The sequence below is a fragment of the Syngnathus floridae genome, chromosome 3, assembly GCF_059516105.1.
Source record: "Syngnathus floridae isolate MCC-2025c chromosome 3, RoL_Sflo_1.0, whole genome shotgun sequence".
Taxonomy (NCBI): domain Eukaryota; kingdom Metazoa; phylum Chordata; class Actinopteri; order Syngnathiformes; family Syngnathidae; genus Syngnathus; species Syngnathus floridae.
The window spans coordinates 20,339,629-20,350,874 of NC_142415.1; positions in this window are offsets into that span (position 1 = coordinate 20,339,629).

An 11,246-nucleotide genomic window follows, 5' to 3' on the forward strand; every position below is an offset into this window, starting at 1 on the left:
GATGTTCCCCGTGTTGCCGGCGGTTCCTCGAGGGGGGAATCTGGAAGCGGCTTCTCCTCCACTTCAAAGAGAGCGAATGTAGGCCTGCTTTGCATAATCAGGTGGGGAACAGCTTTTTGCCAGAGAGGCAGGAATTAATTTGTGGCACCGCCAGATGCAATCATTAACACCCTAGTCATCGACAATAACGAGAGGAGGAGGGGAAATTAGAGCAGGAAATGGAGTTCACGAGAAAGCTACCATTGCCCTAGCCATGAAGTTCATTTCTTTTGCTCTTATTCCTTCATATTGTGCTTATTTGTCATCGTGGAAAGCAATAAGAAGAGAAAAAAAAATACATGCTTTTAAAATATTTAACTTCCACTTTGATGGGCAGAATATTTCAAGCCACTGACTGAATTGATGATTAATTTCATGTCCAGAATTCGGCAGCATGTGTTCCAACCAGAAGGTGGGAAAAGATTTGAGCAATTTTAAAAGCTCTGCATTGGCTCCCTATGCGGTTCAGGATCAATTTTCAAGTTTCGTTATTGGCTTTTAAAAGTCGAAATGGTCTCGGCAGGGCTTTTGCATCTGTTATTTTTTTTTTCAAACTCATTCAAAGCGCTAAATTGCAACCTTGTGGATGGAAAGTTTCATACTAATAAAGCTTGAATGATTGAGTCTCATTTCACTGAGTGGTCTTCACACAACACAAGCCACGAGGTCAAATGAATGGCAAACTCTTTTAAATGGCAAATCGATACGGCCACGGACATCCATGACGGTGGCGCCCTCATCCTGGTCCTTGAAGACCTCCATCTTGCTCCTCGCTCTCAGTGGCTCCTCAGACCACACTGAGCATGGAAGGAAGGTCTAGAACTAGATGGAGGCATCTGTGAAGATGGAAATAGCTCAGCAGCCATTCACCCATGTGACCTCCACTGAATCCGATGGTCCTTATTAAAAAAAGGTGTGTGATTGACACATGACATACCAGGGGAAATAATGTTTATGGAAAGCAATGCTCGGTGCCGTAGAGGAAGTCAGCTAGCGACCGCCGCTATCGAGCTAGATATCGAATGTGCATATTTAGCCGCATTTGAACGTTGATAAAAGTTTCCAAAGCTTTGTTTTTATTTTCAAGGCAACATTTTTCCAGCCAGTGAGTAATACCCGACTATAGCTGGACACTTAACAAGTGGCCTCATGGATTTACAACATTTCAGGGCAGCCATCATTCTTTCCAAACGTCATCATTTGTCAATATTCCATCAGTGGATGGGAGAGACAGAGCTGGCTTCTCCTGATTGATTGTTACATGGCCAACCTCGGAGGGGAGAAACTGCGAGGAATCAATAATGATAGGACTCAAGTCATACCACGTTTTGATTTCTGACTGCAAAAGCGCCGGCCAGACTTACTCATTAGGCCGTGTTAATTGCCCGAAGAGGATGCTTCAGCGTTATGCGCCATATTTTTTTTTTTTTTGTGAAAGACCACTGGGGGAAACCGTCCTACTGGCGCCTCAAGCCGGACAGGCGTATGATGAATTAGCAGCGCGACACCATCACTTTATCTAGGATTATTTTTAATTGCGTGCCGAGAAAACGAGCCAATACGCTTCCGTTTAACGACAGCACTGTTTTCCTCTTGTGTTTTATTATGGAGACATCAGGTGACATCAATGTCAGCACTGACAGCCAACGCCAGAGGAAAATTAATGGAGAGAGGGGGGACAAAGTTACTGATGCAACTTCAAGTTCAAGGAAATGAAAAGACAAACGTCCTCAGTTGCTGCCTGTCATCACACAACACGCACGCACACACTCCAGATTATTCATTTTCCTGTCTAGTATTTTAGTCAACTGGCCACTTTTCTGTATACCAAGCAAACAAAAACAACATTTTTTTTTAGGTCAGTATCCGGAAATGTTTGAATCAGAGTCCACACTGAATGCTTGCTGAGTGGCTTCAAGTGCAAGCCTGCATCCTTAATTAGCATAATTCGTGCCTATTTTATACTCATCCTCTGCTCCACTTTGCATTTCATTGTGATGAGATGATGGCCTACTCTTCAATAGCAAAAGAATCCCGGCAGATTCCATTCGCGCCACCCCCCTCTCATGGCAATAGCTTAGTTTTATTATTTTTTTTCCAATCAATTTTGTTTCCTCAATAGATGGATGAAAGTCAAGACCAGGGTAATCTGTCCTACCTTTACTCTGCCGAGTGTGCGCTTTGTCTTTTCATGCAGCTTTTATGGATGCTCTCTTTCTCTCTCTCTCTCTCTTGCTGTACTATATAAATCTTCGAGCACACTTTGTCAAGTTCAACACTACAGTTGGCCTTGTATGAGCACTCAAAACAATTCCTGTTTGCAGGTGAGTTGTTTCTGCTGATATTTCTGGCAGTGAAGGGACCCAAAGTTTTATATATATATATATATATATATATATATATATATGAATTCAAAATAAATAAATAAGTGTGTGTTGGCTATATATATAGTATATATAATTAAAATAAAGCATTGTGTCATGAAATCAATCATAAGTGGCCCGCTGAAGACTATGAATCATAAATCAAAAAGACTATGGATCATTATTTTGTGATTATAAAGTAATTTGTTGCGTCTGAAGTTGAAATAAAAAAGATCAAATGGAGAACGATTTGATTTGGATTAAAAATCTGACATGATGCATTAATGATGCGCCTTATAGTCCGGTGCGCCTTATATAAGGACAACATTTTAAAATGGGCCATTCGTTGAAGGTGCGCCTTATAGTCCGGATAATACGGTAGGTTAATTACCTTTGAGCAAGACTAGGATTGCGCATGTTGACTGGAGCCGGTCAATTTCAGCCTCACCTGCCGTGAATGGGGATTCTTTTGTTTCGCGACTCCATCCCATTAAAACCTGCCTGGCCGGCCGGGCCTAAAAGCAGAAATGTGCAGTTCTGTTCTGACCTACTCGGAGAGCAATAAAAAATGAATAAGGCCACCCACCTTGATGTTCAATTATTAAGCTTTTGTTCTAAAAACACTCGTGTGAAATGTGAAAGTTCAACTTCCATGTCGTTTTCATGAAGCCTCGGATCTTGGCTCACGTCAAACTTGATAATGGCCGTTCAGAAGTAAAGGTCATTCCTAAATACAACTTGTAAAAATGGCAACGAGTTGTTTATGTTATCTCCATTTTATATGACTTAAATACAATCTACTCTTTTCTGGAGTCACGTGACTTTCACCCCTGCAAGATGTCAAGAGATTGAGTTCTTGCCGTTCACTTTTTATTTCATTTATGTCATACTTCCAGACTTCAAACATTCTTGGACTGGGCCCTCCTGGTGTGAGCAGAAAGTATGAATAATAGATCCTTAACCAAAAGGGAAAAGACAGAAATAAAGTCAAAAGGGACACTTCAGTCGACCACAACTTTCGGTTTAAAGTCAAATGTTCGGGAGGGATACGTTTATAAATAATTCAATAGGTGAAAGCAACATTGTTTTTCTTGGTCAAAAAATATCAATATTTCTTAAATATTTGAGTGCAATCAAAGATGGACCTTTTGATAAGGGATCCATCACAGGCACAGGGAGAACATGCAAACTCTCTTTCCTTCCCGCTCTCCCGTCTCCGTAAAAGTTTCCGCCTCAGCACGCCGACGGTAAAGTTTGTCTGTGCCCCAATCATTTTCCAGTTCCCAAGGTTTTGTTGTCAACGTGCCGGCCGTCTGCATTGAGTTGGCTCTGTTTTTCACGAGGCACACGCAAGGTGACACTGGGCCAACCAAGCGCATAATCTGGAGTCAGCAAAGGCAAGTGGCAGAAGGAACATGTCTTCTATTTATCCTCCCTGGCTGTCAGTGTTTTCTTTACCTTCCTCCCTCTGTCTCCTTGTCAGGAGGTAACTTTTTCCTTTTTCCTTCTTGTGTCTGTACCTCCGAGCACTGCCACCCCCGCCCCTCCCCTCCCTGTCTGGAGCAGACAAACTCTCTGATCTCGTAGGGCCTGGCGCGGAGGCTGACATTGACGTTGGCTGGCTTTTCTCTCCCCATTAATGTCTTAAGTCTTACCCGGCTGGCTCTGCGCGGCGGCTTTACTAAGACATCACTTTGCCCTGCTGCACTGTCTAATGACAAGTATGGACATCTCCAAACTTGGGAGATCTTATTCTACCTACAGATATTTGACTATAATCAGGAATATTAATGGTAAATGTTGTTTCTGTGATGTATTGAAAGTTCCGTACTTACAGGAAGCATACACGTGTTTGGGACAATTAAAACTGGAGGTCATTTGATCTACTTTCAGGGTTCCAGAACGTCACAAAACCCACAAATAGCAAAGAAAAAAGTAAAAAGCACTACTTGGTTGGCAAACACCTCGACATTCATCATTCAATTGCCATGAGCGCAACTATCAGGCCCATTTTAAAACTTGAGAAGAAAACAACATTTAGGGGTCAAAAGCTTTTCCCACCGACTATTACGGCGCAATATCGTCAAAAGTTACTTTTGTGATGTATTTTTAAAATGCCACATCTGGTTTCAACAAAGGCCATCTACTAAGCACTTTTTCATTCATCTGTCTCCTTTTTTTGCCTCGTCCCTCGATCCCCTCTTACCCTAAGTGCTGCCGGACTCCCGGCTGCGAGCCTCAGGGATGCACGCAACTTGATTGTGTTTTGATGTTCTTGTGAAACTCACAAGTGCACTCAGCACTCAAGAGCCATAACATACATTTTCAGGCCAGGCACCCAGAGGAGAAGAGAGTGAGGAGCAAGGAAGAGCATTTACCAAGACTCCCCACATAAGCGTGTATAGTCATTGTGGTATAAACACACGTGTATACACGTGTGTATGATCATTTACCGTATGTTGTTGTATGAATGGCGGACATTTTCTAGGCACATAACTGGTATCGACTGCTATCGTGAGTACCGATACCTTGAAATAAGGCTTAGTGTCATCCCGATACCGATAGTCATAAATCTATCAAGATAAATTGAATGTATTTCATCCAGAGAGCGAATTAATCCGTATATATAGATCCTTTCTGTATTTATCTATTATACACTCCGATTATTGTTTTTTTGAGAAATAAAGTCTTCTAATTTTATCATTACATCCTTCAAAAAGTTGGTTGATCAAAAGGTAACAGAAATAAATTAGTTTGGTATGAAGCTAAAGTCGAAAAGGTAAAATGTTTTCCTTGTACGTAAAAGTTCCCTTCGAATTTTTTTTTTCAATCAGATATACAGAAATTACAAGCTTTTACTCCAAAACAACTTGAGTTTTATCTTTTAATTTGTCCCAAGGAGCAATATCAAAGGATCTGTAAAAGTGGCACCTTGGGGGTAGCACGAGTGTAATCAAAAGAACGGGAGTCGAAAACATAAAGCGACACTTTGTCTTGAGTAGCTGCTGATTTGCCGCGTTCATTATACGCAACTCGTTTAGATGAATAATGCATACCAAGAAATGCTTCTACACAAGTACTCCGCTTATCATCATTAATAATAAATTTATAATCAAAAGGTGCTTGAAGAGTTTAGTGACACACTTTGGCAGTGTATAATTATTCCCATTGGGCTTTATCTGTGTCAGCTTTCCAAAACTTCCCACCTGTTGCAAGCGCAAACAACAACCTGGAAAACGAGGAGACCAAGAAAGAGAAGAGAGCTTCACGTCTCGGCGGCAATGCAAAATAAATGACGTCGGTTCGACTTATCAGGGCTCGCCACAGTGAATCTCTCGTGTGGCTTTATTTGGCGTAAAATAAATAATAAATAAAATAAAATGTAAGTAAATAAAATAATGTGGGAATTCACGTGTCTAAATATTAAACTATATTTTTAAAAAAAGAGCAATGAGAACTGTATATAAAGACACAAAGCGCTGCCAATACCTTCCTATTTGAAGACTTAAAATATTGAACAGCTTGACTCCTTTGGTGGAGGTCGGACCATGCTGAGAGCTGCCGCGTCGGCCGTCGATGTGGTCAACGAGAGGGCAGAAGCCCAACGCCACCGTTTAAATCTCGCCCCCGGAAAACCGATACACGCCTCTCACTGACTCGTCTTTATCAAACCGAGGCTGCGGCTTAATCCTCCTCACAACACGCTGCTCGGAGGAAGCGAGAAAGAACGAGAGAGAGCAAACAAAGCTGCCGGGGGAGCTTTTCAAAATGGACAAGTCAACCTCGTGGTCTCTGCCATGCAACTTAAAATGCATAAACGGGCCTGCTGTGATTTAGAATGGCAACAACCTGCAAATTGCACAGATTGCCTCGAAAAACATTTCTTCAAGAACTACTAATCACAGATTATAACGACGTACAATGTAGATGAACTCATTTATTCCCATTCAGGAGTTGTTTGCTGAAGCTGGGTGTGTATTTCAACTTTTGAAGGTCACGGAATCTTCCATATCCCATAATCACGGAGAGAATTTAACTTCCTGCTGGGCAATTTGGACCCAGCATCGGTCGCTCCGACTCTTTACAAATCTGGCCTTGCTTCCTGCTACCGGGATCGATGTTCAAACAACAGGTGCTCAGATCTGCTGGCACATCGACTGAAAGCCTCGCTGGGCTTTAGAACAAAGGCAATCAGCTCAGCGGGATGCGGAGAGGGAGGATCACACTTTATATGAGGTCCTCCGTGTGTCACCTTGCCGCTTCACTGTCGCTAACGAGTTGAATGGCCAAAATGTCCCCCGGCCACGAGAAGAAGAACAGAAGCTTGAGCACTCCGAGATAAAACGACGTCTGAACTGGTTTACGGGCGGGCGCACGTCCGCAGATGGGATTTATTTGAGTTTTTATTTTATTTTGATTTTTTATTGTTTTGTCTTTTTTGATTTTTTTTTCTCTTTTTATTTTTTTATATTTTTAAAGTTTTGTAGATTGTTCTGGCTTCCTCCCACATTTAAACTTTTTTTTTAATTTGTTCATTTTATTTGTTATATTTTTCAAGTTTTATAGGTTGTTCTGGCTTCCTCCCACCTTCCCAAAAGGAGCATGTTGGTTGAACTGAAAAATGGTGTGAACGTGAGTGTGAATGCATTGTTGTGCGCCGTGTGGTTTGGCCGGCCACCAAATCTAGCCGGGTTGGCCTCCGGATGACCCGAATGAGGCGGAACAGAAATCACAGCTTTAAAGTGTTGCAATGTCTCGTTGATGTGTCTATGCGGTAAATACCGACATCAGCTAATAAAACATTTACAAAATGTTAACGCTGACCTTTTTGTTTTGGGGAAAACGGAAAATGCGCCCTGGGAGGAGGTAAAGTCGACTTTATATTCATCAAAGCCTTCAGTCTTGCAAAAGGGCAGCATGAGCCTTATGGATATGAAACTTTATTTAGATTCTTCCCAATACATGACGACGATTATGACAAATTTTATTTCGGCCGTACATTCGTCTGACTTCTACGCGAGGCCACGTGAAAAAAAAAAAGTCAAAAGAAGTCAAACATATTCCCCACATGTGCTGAAAGGCAAAAAAAAAAAGTCTGAGCTCACACATCTCCTTTTTGTCAGAATGAGTGGAGTTCACGTCCATCTTTGTAAGAATCATGTCTTGAAGTAGAGAAAGTTTTCCTTCAATTTCAAAGCCAAGTAAGCGTCAATTGATCGGGCTTGGTCTCCCGTCACATTTGGACTTGCAGGTAAGCGAGAATATGAAGGCCGCGGGGTCCCCCACGTCATTAGCATTCATTGGGCGCCCGCCGAGCGTATCTGCACTGATGGAAGTAAATCCACTTGATAATGTGATGAATCTGTAATAAACTTAAGCCAACCTATTTTCTTCTTTGTCCTCACACATAAACGGAGACACGCCATCCAAACGATTGCTCCTTTTCCATCACTTCTCCATTAATAAAGCACAATTATTTCTCGGAGCTTCTCCGTCAACTTCCCCTGGCTTGTCCTTCTCTCTTTGCCGAGCTCCACTCCTCCTTGCGTGTCCTCGCTCTTCTGCATCACCGCTTCCGTGTCAGGCCCTAATTGTGTTTTGATGTTCCTCCAGACGTGCAATTGAGCTTCACTTTTGCCCGCCAAAATAGAAAAGACATTTGCCAATGTGAGCCTTTCTTAGCCCTGCGCCTTCAATTCCTTCTGTCTATCTATCTATCTATCTACCTATCTATCTACCTACCTATCTATCTATCTATCTATCTATCTATCTATCTATCTATCTATCTATCTATCTATCTATCTATCTATCTATCTATCTATCTATCTATCTATCTATCTATCTATCTATCTATCTATCTATCTATCTATCTATCTATCTATCTATCTATCTATCTATCTATCTATCTATCTATCTATCTATCTATCCATCTGTCATCCATCTATCCATCCATCTATCCATCCATCTAACCATCCATCTATCCATCTATCCATCTATCCATCTATCCATCTATCCGTCTATCTATCCATCATCTATCCATGCATCATCCATCTATCCATCCATCCATCTATCTACCCATCCATCTATCTATCCATCTATCTATCTATCCGTCTATTTATCTATCTATCCATCCATCATCTATCCATGCATCATCCATCTATCCATCCATCCATCTACCCATCCATCTATCTATCCATCCATCCATTCATCTATCTATGGGTTTTAAAAAACTCCCGTCCGTCCGTCCGTCCGTCCGTCCGTCCGCCCGCCCGTCCGCCCGCCCGTCCGCCCGCCCGCCCGCCCGCCCGCCCGTCCGTCTGTCCATACATCCGTCCATACATCCGTCCGTCCGTCCATCCACGCCCTCAAACAACGGGTGAAACGGAGCTGTATCATCAAGAATGTATGATGAGACCAAAGTCCTTGTCTTCCCCTCTGGGAGCCATGTCACATGTAATCACTGTTACACGGATGACACACACACACACGCGCACACACACACACCCGCACACCCCCACAGTTTGTCCCGACACTCAACTAAGCCCAGTTCAGAGCGTAAATATTTGTGCTGTGCAAGCTCGAGACAGGCTCCTCACCTCAGCACTTCGCCACCAAATCATGAAATATTCAGAGCAGGAGAGCGGGAAAGAAAAAAAAAAAAAGAGCGGCAGCCTGCTGAGCGAGAAGGAGAGAGTTCATATAGAAGAGAATAAGATGGACTGAGGGTAAAAAGTGTGTGGGCAGGTGCCTCGGCGCCGCAACGCACGATCTGAGGGGAAGGAATGGCTTGTTTGTGGAAAGCAAGAAAAAGGAGAAGAAGCAGTGGAAGGTGCTAAGGGAGGGGGGGGAGGGAGAGGGAGGGAGGATGAACGAAGGCTGTAAAGCGAGAGAAGACGACGCAGCGAGGGGCAAGCCAGAGCGAGAGAAAGGCCGGCCGGCCGGCTTCTTTAATATAGATATCGTCTGACAGGATGATGAAATCCAGAATAATCGGGCGGTCGGGAAGGTCTGCGAATAAAGTTGTCAACGGTCCGAGCCGGTGGGCAGCAATCGTAACCTCACTTGACTGTCACGGGTCATCGGAGAGACTGTTCTCGAAAGCATCACTTGATCTTCTCAAATCATCCTTCACCTAGTTATTGACATTTAAGGGCTCAACAAGAAGAACAAGGAATATTTCCTGCCGCTGATTTAGGAAAAGAAGTCAGGTTGGATTTTTATCAAATGCTAGCAAGCTGCAATTACTTTTTTCCAGAAGTCAAAATATTCAGTGAAGGATTGACACTATCCCTTGAATCCAGAAAATCATCCCTTCGTAAGGCAAAGTCAAGATCAGGGGAGGGAAAAAAAAAAAAGTCTGCCACACACATCATTGATTTGTTTACACTTTGGTTAACATGGCAACATTGTGATCATATGCAAATCTATTTCTGTGCAGAGAACAAAATGGCTAATGGAAATGTGGCGGTTGACTTTGTCTTCAGCGATTGCGCTGCGGATGTCTCATCCAGCTCCTGAATTGCTCAATTACAGTAAAGCTGTGTGTCAACAACTGCCGAATGAGAAACATGTCGGCAATAGGCGGGTGCAGACGCTCGTGCAATTTGAGATCCAATTTCGATTCAAAGGTATGACAGGGTTGCCGCTACCGGGCTTGCTGATGTAACGAGAACCTCCACCGTCGTCATGTCTCCTTTTTTCAAATCTAGATGAACGGACTTCTCCGATCCAAAAGTATCGGAACGCTGAGGCCAATTCGATAGGCAAGGCAACAGAATGTAAACCCAAAAGTTGCTTTGCCTCCAAAAACTAAAAATGAATAAATACATAAACAAAAACGGAATAAATAAAATAGATCAATAAAATATGCTTGTTGGCCCGCCATATTTGTCTAAGAGCATTATCACTAGCGAGCCAGCGGTCAGAAGGCCTTCACACAAATCATCTGGCAGTCTGCCTGCTACTCCTATTCGTGCAAAAAAACATTTTGTTCTCTTTTTTGCAATGGGGGAAAACCCATGCGGTGTTTGAGATCGAAATTGCCTCATCCTCCAGTAAACACAATTGGCACTGGTATGTTGCAGGTCTTTTTGGTCTGAATGACAATTTGTAAAAAAAATAAAATAGTAGCACTGACCACAACGACAGACAAGACGGAAATATGCCTTCACCGATCACGACTTTCCGCACCTCATAAGTCAGTTAAGGAGTCGTGCTGCGACCAAACACGGCGATCCAATCGTCCATCTGCTCAGCCACTTTAGGAGCAAAAATAGAATTGAATGACTACGGCATGAAGTTATGCTACACAGCAGGATTTAAATGGCCCGGAATTGACCATTACATTAGTAAACCACATGCTAATAGTATGTGAACCAGCAGGTTCTCCACAAAGAGGATTGAGCACGAGTTTCCGGCAAAACATCTCAGCTCGCCTTTATTTAGGGAGTTCTTTAAAAACAACACGGGACATCCCCGATTTACAACATCAATTAAAAATCACTGTCTAATTTGAAACGTAAATTCAAGACTGTTAACTTCAGGGTGGTCCAAACGCTGCGTGTGTCGCTGTCCCTGGTGCTGAAAGGCCAACCGTTGCCATAAGCTTGGAAGAAATGTAATATAAAAATAATTCGGATAAGTGGTGAACAAAATGGATGAGTTACTGATAAACAATGACGCTGTTAGACACAAACAAATAAAATGGTGAATTCATTTACGTTGTTAAAGATTAGCAAAAAAAAAAAGGACGAAATGGAATGACCTCATTTTTTTATATGCCAAAAAGCAGAAAACACGAGATAGAAATAAGATATGGAAACTAACATCACATTTGTTCACTCC